The sequence below is a fragment of the Myotis yumanensis genome, unplaced genomic scaffold (assembly GCF_028538775.1).
Source record: "Myotis yumanensis isolate MYYU_CA2020_CCGP unplaced genomic scaffold, mMyoYum1.0.hap1 SCAF_1, whole genome shotgun sequence".
Lineage (NCBI taxonomy): Eukaryota > Metazoa > Chordata > Mammalia > Chiroptera > Vespertilionidae > Myotis > Myotis yumanensis.
The window spans coordinates 163976966-163986105 of record NW_027223752.1 but is presented as its reverse complement, the minus strand read 5'-3'; the positions used below and the strand labels follow the sequence as shown (position 1 = coordinate 163986105).

Sequence of the window (9140 nt, the reverse complement as noted above, 5' to 3'; positions counted from 1 at the left end):
GATGTGTCCCATAAACTCTTCTTCCACCCCTCTTTCTCCTTCTTGTAGGGGGAAGGCATATATGATGGATGGAATTTACACAGCCTTCACAGATCAGGAAGTGGAAGGCACATGCTAAGGATGGCAGAGAAATTAGACAGCATGTGTTCCTGATACCTTCACCTGGCCACCTCTGACTGCTTAGCTTGGAACTTTTATGTGAAGGACAAAAACACTCTTTTATTTAAGCTACTGTACCGGGTTTAATATTGTACCCCCCAAAATTTTGAGCTCTTCATAACCTCAGAATGTGGGCAATAGTATGTATACAGATGTCATTAGCCAGGATGAGATCATACTTGGTGTAGGGTGGGCCCTAAATCCAATATGACTGGTGGCCTTATGAAAAAAGAGACATGAAGACAAAACACCAAGTGATACATCTCTAAGCCAGAAACTGCCAGTGATGGCCAGCAACCACTGGAAGTTTAGGAAGAGGCAAGGAAGTATCATGACCTAGGGCAGTGGTTGGCAAACTTTGGCTCGCGAGCCACATGCAGCTCTTTGGCCCCTTGAGTGTGGCTCTTCCACAAAATACCGACTTCTGCGCATGGGCCACGAAGTTTCAATCGCACTGTACGTGCTGTACATGCGCGCCCGCACGTGGTATTTTGTGGAAGAGCCACACTCAAGGGGCCAAAGAGCCGCATGTGGCTCGTGAGCCGCGGTTTGCCAACCACTGACCTAAGGCATTCAGAAAGCACCTTGACACCTTGATTTCAGATTTGCAGCTTCCAGAACTGAGACAGAATTCATTTTTGTTGTTTTAAGCCTCCTGGTTTGTGGGGATTTGCAATGGCAACCCCAGGTAACAGTTACAGCTACTGTTATAGTTTGCTGTCTTCGTAATATGAGGCCTAACCTAACCCTTATATAGTCATCATGTAGAACACACTACTTTTCCCACTTGATTCTAATGTCACTGCTCACTCAAGAAATGAAAGTTCTGCTGGAAAATGGCTGATTTCTTCCACTGATTTATAGGCGATAAAGAACTCTGCCCAGAACCTTCCTCACTCCACCTGCCACTGAGATTCAGTAGTGTTCTCTGTGACCACCTTTCTTCTAAAAAATGCAATAGGAGGGCAGACCAGGAAAACTGACTGATTAATAAGATTACTCAGTTTACTTTCTAATACATAGGTTCTCTTTCATTCTTGTTCCATCTTTCCTGATCACTCTTCGCCCTTCTCTATCTACCCTTGGGCCCACCCATTCTGGGCAAGGAACCTCTGGGCTATCCCAGAAACCACTCAAGTGCTAACTAGGGCATATATTTTAGAGCTGGCTAAAGTACCTAAGGGAACAAGGCCACGTTCCAAAATTTCAGATATATAATTGCATTAACTCCAAAAAGAAAAGAACAAAAACAACCAGTTTTAGTTGGATAATTGCCATGTGAAGTTAACTCTAGGTGAGAGAAGTGCTTTCAATGCAGCTAACAAGATCCTTACTTTTTGCTTCTCATCATGATATAAAGTCCAAGTGCCAACCTGAAGAGAAAACACAAGCTTTGCTGACAGCCTGATCCATCAATGCCTCTCTGGTGCAGCAACAATGAATCCAGGAGAATGTGCAGTCAAGTTCCTCCTTTCCCAACACTGCATGACTCCATTCATCTGTTTTCAATTACATTAATGCCTCAGGTGAATCACTGCCACACTTCAAATGTCAGATACAGAAACCCTTTTTTAGTGATGGCAGAGGTTAGAAGAGAAACTAAAAATGTTTTAAAAATAAAATCAAAAGTTTCCTTTGAGTTCACTTATACATCTTTTAATTCTCTTAAAACATCACTTACTAAAAAAAAAAAAAAAAAAAAAAAAAAAAATCACCTACTGATTGCCGCAATCTGCACGGCTGGGTTCAGGATCTGAAGGAGGGGCCGACGCACAAATGAAAACACTAGACCAGAAATATGAATTATTAAGGGGTGGGGGCCAGGTGGTATCTCTTTCGTGAAGAGCACACTGACCTCTGGCCAGTCCATTTATTTACTTGAATACACATTTGCCCTTTAGCAATGCATATAGGCATATGAAAGGTAAAGTTTGGTAAACAGTAAAAGGATTACCAGGTTAGGGAATTGCCTTGAGCCACCACTATCTCAATAGATGAGGTGCTTAGCATCAGCCTTCCATGTTCCTTGGTGTACTCTCATGATAGTATCGGCAGTGAATGGCTTCCCACAACTTAGTAAAAGAGGTGAAGAATAATTTTTTACCCAAAAGCCACACCAAAAATGTTCAGAGCTCAAAGAAGTTGTTATTCATTAAATAGATATTTCAGAGCCTATTATGTGCCAGCTGGTACTGGGCATATTGGCAGGATTTGCACTTGTGAATTTTATGGTCTGGTGAGGGTAGATTTGCAGCCATGCAAGCTCCATGGTGTGACAAGTGCTATGATATTATAGGCTGACAAAGGGTGTAATGGGAACAGAGCCCACACCTAGAGTGGAGTGTACTTACATGTATATGTGTATACATATGACATATATACAGGCTGACCGGTATTAATAGGCATTATTAAACTAAGCCTTAAAGCCTGAAGAATAAGCAGAAATTACCCAGGGTGAAGTGGAACAAATGCTTTGAAGCCACATAGGCAGAACTATGAAAAGTTCAGTGTGGCTGCCCTGAATGTGAAATGGGGGGGGGGGGGGGGATGGTGAGAGGTGAGGATAGAAAAGTATACAGGGCATGAGATCAGGGGCTTTGTTAGACATATGAAAGATAATCCAGGAAGCTCTGAGTTTGAGGGCACTGACTCAACTAAGGGGTAAAGTCTAGGCCTCAGGCTGAAACGGGAGTTTTAAAAGTTTGCTGAACTAAATGGGGGTGGGGGATCGAAGGTCACCATCCAAATACCAGTTGAGGAATGTAGCCCTTTTTGAATAGCTTGTATCCAGCTAAAACTTGGGGCTCTTTCCAAGGAAAGGGTGTATAAATGGATATTAGGGTAAGTAACCAGCAATATTCCATAAGTCAGGGTGGCTTATTATTTTGTTGTTGCTTATTTTGGCCATATATGTATTCCAAGTGCTTAGACAACTGCCTATACATAGTAGCTATTTAATAAATATTTGTTGAAATAATAAAACAAAGAAAACTTCATTAATATCCTCAAAGAGATAAAGGAAAGACCAGGATGCCATGTTAAAAAAAGACAAAGGAAGGAAGGAAGAAAGGAAGGAAGGAAGGAAGGAAGGAAGGAAGGGAGGGAGGGAGGGAGACAGTATATCAAAATAACATTTCAAAAAGAGTTTAAGATCCAATATTTGATTGACGTTTAAGAAAAAGAAAACTAAATGATGAAGCAATAATAATACTCAATAATACTTAATACATAATACAAGATTAACTTCTCAGACCTTAAAAACACAAGTTCCTAGATTGAAAGGGCCAACCACATGACATTTCTGAATATTGCGAATAAAGATCCTAAATGTTTCCAGAGAGACATTTATTTATTTACTTATTTAATATATTTTTATTGATTTCAAAGAGGAAGGGAAAGAGGGAGAGAAATAGAAACATTAATGGTGACAGAGAATCAGTGACTGGCTGCCTCCTACACACCCCACACTGGGGATCGAGACTGCAACCTGGGCATGTGCCCTGACCAGGAATTGAACCCAGCAATCTTTTGGTCAGACACAATGCCCAAATAAGCCATACCAACCAGGGCAGACATGTCATATTTAAAGAAAAACCAGAGTAGCATCATACTTCTCAGCATAAACCATAAGAATTAAAATAAAATGTAGTATCTCAGAAGTCTGATGGAACACTGTTTAGAAACCAGCCGCATCCTACATAATAAAAGCCTAATATGCTAAGTGTCCACTCGTCCATTCAACCAAAGCATAATATGCTAATGATATGCTAAGGCCACTCAACCGCTCGCTATGATGTGCACTGACCACCAGGGGACAGATGCTCCAACTAGTAGGTTAGTTTGCTGCTGGGGTCCGGCCGATCAGAACTGAGCGAGATGGGCCGGACATGCCCTGAAGCCCTCCCACGGTCCTTCCCTGGCTGGCCAACCACCCACGTCCCTCCCTGGTCCGATTGTGCACTGGTGTTGAATTGGAGCAGAAGGCCAGGGTACTGATGGGGGCATCTTCAGGAAAAATACAAGGCTGATAGACTAACTGATATACCTGACCTGGAGAGAAAGGAGTGAATGACAGATAAAAACCAATGGGAGAATGACAAAAAAAACAACCCAAAACTTAAAATTTTAAGTACATATACAGTGGGGCCTTGACTTACGAGTGTCCCGACTAACGAGTTTTTTTGAGATACCAGCCGATTTTTTGCATTGAGTTGACAGAGTAATTTAACGAGCTCCTTAAGGAGCTCGGTCTCGGAACGAATTAAACTCGCAAGTCAAGGCCCCACTGTACTAAACAATTTTTAAAAACTGGGCAATTATTTAATTCTAGGAAAACCCAAAAGTTATATAAGAAAATAATCATAATATATTCCCTGGATCATACATGAATTATACTTATGTACTAGTAAGTTAGCAGTGACTACTGCTTTACCAAAAGAACAACATTCTCATGAAGTTCCTAGGGAAATATATTTTGTTAAAGTAAAATTTGATGTAAATATGTTAGAAGAATTGAGGAGGAGAAATGGGACATGAACAGTTCAGTTTAGAGAGCTGAATAAATCCTCCTCTCTCCGATAACAAAAAAATCGTTAGAAAAATGTTTAAAAATAATAAATCAAGAAATAGTACTATAAGCAATGGAGTTAAAAATAGGAAAATAAATACCATAAAAAGACAGTTACAAGAGTGCAACATTTTTTTTTTTTTTTCTGCAGAGCTCAGTGGAGGGGTAGAAGCCAGTCACAGAGTGACAGAGAAGGTCAGGTCAGAGAAGACATCATGATGAGGGGCAGGCGAAGGATGAGGATGTGCACGCATGCATATTTGGACGAGGCACGGGGCAGTCACAGGTTCTGGCAGCATTGCAGCTTGTTCGGTTTCTATCCATCAGTAGTGGGTGGCACGCTGATGTCCACCACGTTGTTACCAGGGGACTCATCATGGGCTGCGCGGTCTGCAATTTGCTTCTGTGACAGGATGCGGTAGATCTCTGTGAGAATGTTCTCGAAAGCTTCCTCTATGTTGGTGGAGTCCAAGGCTGAGGTCTCAATGAAGGACATGTTGTTCTTCTCTGCGAAGGCTCGGGCCTCATCAGTGGGCACAGCCCGCAGGTGGCACAGGTCACTCTTGTTGCCCATCAGCATGATAACGATGTTACTGTCAGCATGGTCCTTCAGCTCCTTCAGCCAGCGTTCCACATTCTCATATGTCAGGTGCTTGGCGATGTCATACACCAGCAGTGCACCCACTGCACCTGGGTAGTACGCGGAGGTGATGGCGCGGTAGCGTTCCTGGCCAGCGGTGTCCCAGATCTGCGCCTTGATGGTCTTGCCGTCCACCTGGATGCTGCGGGTGGCAAACTCCACACCAGTGGTTCCCAAACTTATTTGGCCTACCGCCCCTTTTCCAGAAAAAATATTACTCAGCGCCCCCTGGAAATTAATTTTTTTTTAAATTTTAATAGCAATTAAACAGAAAGATATATGTATTAATGTTTCTACCTTTTTCGTAAAATATAGTAAAGAAAGGTGTAAATTAGAAACATTGAAGTTTGAAATTATGAAACTATTTATTGAACTCAGAATAGAAAGGTAATACAAAAAAAGTTAAAACAAATGCACCTGTGGCCATCACCGCCCCCCTGGATCGCTGCAGCGCCCACCAGGGGGCGGTAGCGCCCACTTTGGGAATCACTGCTCCACACCAGTGGTGCTCTTGCTCTCCAGGTTGAATTCGTTGCGGGTAAAGCGGGACAGCAGGTTGCTCTTCCCCACACCCGAGTCCCCGATGAGCACCACTTTGAATAGGTAGTCGTACTCGTCGTCCCGGGTCCCCATTGTCCTGGTGCTTCCGTCGGGATCCACAACTCCGCAGCCCCACCACAAACACCCCAGAGTGCAACATTTTTCTTTGGGAAACAGGATTGGTGGGGAAGAGGGCTGTTATAATTTGCTTTGAGTCTTTGAGCACTTAGTGACTTTATTATTAATATGACTAAAATTAAAAACAGAATAGTTTTATAGCCCTAAAGTTACTTTTCAACTCAAATTTCAGTAATAACTATGACTCAATACAGTTGGCTCCTCATAAAATACCTATATATCCATACTCATCTAGGATGGTTTACTGACTTGCCATCAGTTTATTACTGAAGTGATACAGCATCAGTATGGTTTTGTTTTTTTCGTTCTTATTCATGACCCTAAAAACAGTACTGTAAATAACTGCCAAGTGTGTCTTTGCTAACTTAAGACTTTTTTCAAATTATCAGATTTTGATTCTATTTGTTCCTTGTTTTTCCAAGATAAATCGGTAATAATATTCCCTTAGCCACTCCATTACTGTACACCAACTTCCTCCTTTCATGTAACTTCTAGTTTCAAAAGCCACACACCTGTCCCACAGGCTCTGTTATGAACTCTTCCATGGGGGACAGTGCCTTAGCTTATCAGAAACTTTGAAAAGGACACTTCACCAATGGGAGAAAAGTGCACCAGGCAGAGGAAGAGGTATTTTTAGTATCGTGTGAGAGTGCAGAGGAGGGGAAAGGTAGTTGCTAAAGAAAAAAACCCAGCTGTTACCAAATCTGGAAGTAGCTGGTGTCCTGAAACATACTTAAAAATATCTGCAGACCTTATAACTTTTAAAGGGACAATAATGTAACAACACTGTTTTCCTTTGTTATCATAGTTGTATGAACCCATAAAATATTTCCCTAATCTTTCCTGTTCTCACACTTAAAAAAAAAGTTTTAGGTTACTTTTAAAACATTAAATCGATTTTGTAACTGTCTAGCTGATAACAGAAACAAAGGAGGCTTACTAAACAGCATTTCACAGAATAGGGTTTATGTGTTGCTCTTCCTTAACAATTATCTTAATAACAGAACTGGGTAAGAAGAATACATTTCTAAAAGGAAATTGCTATTTTTTTCTATATTGTCAATATATGTGCATTTATATAAAATGTCATTATTAAATTCACTGGTCTTCAAAAGATCTAAAAATCCTTAGAATATCATGCTTTAAAAAATAAAACAGCCTGGCCCATGTGGCTCAGTGGTTGAGCATCAACCGATGAACCAGGAGGTCAAGGTTCGATTCCCAGTCAGGGAACATGCCTGGGTTGTGGGCTCAATCCCGTGCGGGGCATGCCGGAGGCAGCCAATCAACAATTCTCTCTCATCATTGATGTTTCTCTCTCTCCCTCTCCCTTCCTCTCTGAAATCAATAAAAATATATTTTTTAAAAAATACATGCAGCCCTATAATTTAGATACATCTAGACCAGGGGTGGGCAAACTTTTTGACTCGAGGGCCACAATGGGTTCTTAAACTGGACCGGAGGGCCGGAACAAAAGCATGGATGGAGTGTTTGTGTGAACTAATATAAATTCAAAGTAAACATCATTACATAAAAGGGTACAGTCTTTTTTTTTTAGTTTTATTCATTTCAAACGGGCCGGATCCGGCCCGTGGGCTGTAGTTTGCCCACAGCTGATTAAGGTCCTGGTCCAGGACTCAGCACTTCTATATCGTATTGATCAGAGGTCAGCAAATAAAAAAGATAGAAAGACCAATCTAGAAACAAACTGACTAATAAAAGCTCCAAATAAATAAATAAATAAATAAATAAATAAATAAATAAATGCTCCAGGTAGAGATACAATGAAGATATGAAGGAGAGGAAATTATTAAATAAGTATTATGAAAAATTTACAGCATATGAATTCAAAGAACATGAATTTCCAGATGGAAAGAATCCATTCCTAATACCCAGCAGCATAGATGTTCATCAAGACATATAATCACAAAACTTGAGGCTCCAAAACCCCCCAGAGGCTAGAAAAATAGGTCATAAAGAACGGCATTGATTTTCTTCCAAGCAATATAGGAAGAGGACAATGTAGCAATGCCTTCAAAATTTTGAGGGAAAATGTTTCTTAACCAAGAATTACATATTTAGTCAAATTATCAATTAAGTATGATGACAGAATTAAGATATTTTCAGATGCAAGGTCTCAAAAAAAAATGTATCTCTCATTTCTTTTTTTCAGGAAACTACCAGAGGATAAGTTTCACCAAAAGGAGCGAGGAAATTAAAAAAGAAATAAAAAAAAAAATGAAGAGGTAGGATCCAGCAGAGAATCCAATATGGGAGAGACAAAGAGAATTTTAATAATCCCCTAACTTCCTAGAATATGTAAAGTTTAGCCTTCGAACCCTTTCCTGTCCCTCTCTATTCAATCTTTCAAATTAGTCATAAAGCAACATTAGAAGACAAATTAGCATTTATAGTATTACATTTTGTATGTTATTCTCAGCTGAGCCAGTTGTATATCATGGTTTCTTTTCCTGGAATTAAGTTAGAGTATGTAACATATCAATTCTGACTTTTCTTGCTCTCTTCCTTTCAATAACTAGCTACCTATGGTAACAAGTGCAGTTTGGGATGTGTTCGAGGTGGGTGGGGAACATCTAATAGGCATACAGATCTGAAACTGTAATATACTGAGACAAAGATACGTGTTAGTCATAGTAGAAACTAAAGGCCAAGAGGGTAGGTAAACTCATCTAGGAAGAGGGTGAACGGTGAGAGATAAAGGGAAACAGTGACAGGAAGAGTGGTCACAGGCTTCCGGAAAGGAGTGGTTATACTGCATCAAATGCCATAAAAGGTGAAGAAAGAGAACTAACCAGATCCCATGATCTTTAACAGCAATTGAGGAGGCCTGGAGGAAGTAGAGGTCTAACTCATAAACCCCATTCCTTAAGTGTGGGATGAAGAGGTGACAGTAAGTGTAGGTGATTCTTTGAAAAGCCTAGCTGTGAAAAGGAGTAGGAGTCCTGGGAAGTAGACCAAGCTAAAAATTCAAGGGTTTGACTTTTTTCCCCTAAAGAAGGAAGAAATTTAAGAATATTTATATGCTTAAAAAAAGTAGCCATACAGGGAGAGTTAGAAAATATGGGAGAAGCAAAG

At 40.5% G+C, this 9140-nt stretch overlaps 1 pseudogene; it reads right to left on the bottom strand.

Moving 5' to 3' along the window:
• Nucleotides 1-5006: 5006 nt before the first annotated feature.
• On the bottom strand, nt 5007-6640 carry LOC139021245 (ras-related protein Rab-11B pseudogene; annotated as a pseudogene).
• Between the last annotated feature and the right edge of the window lie 2500 nt (nt 6641-9140).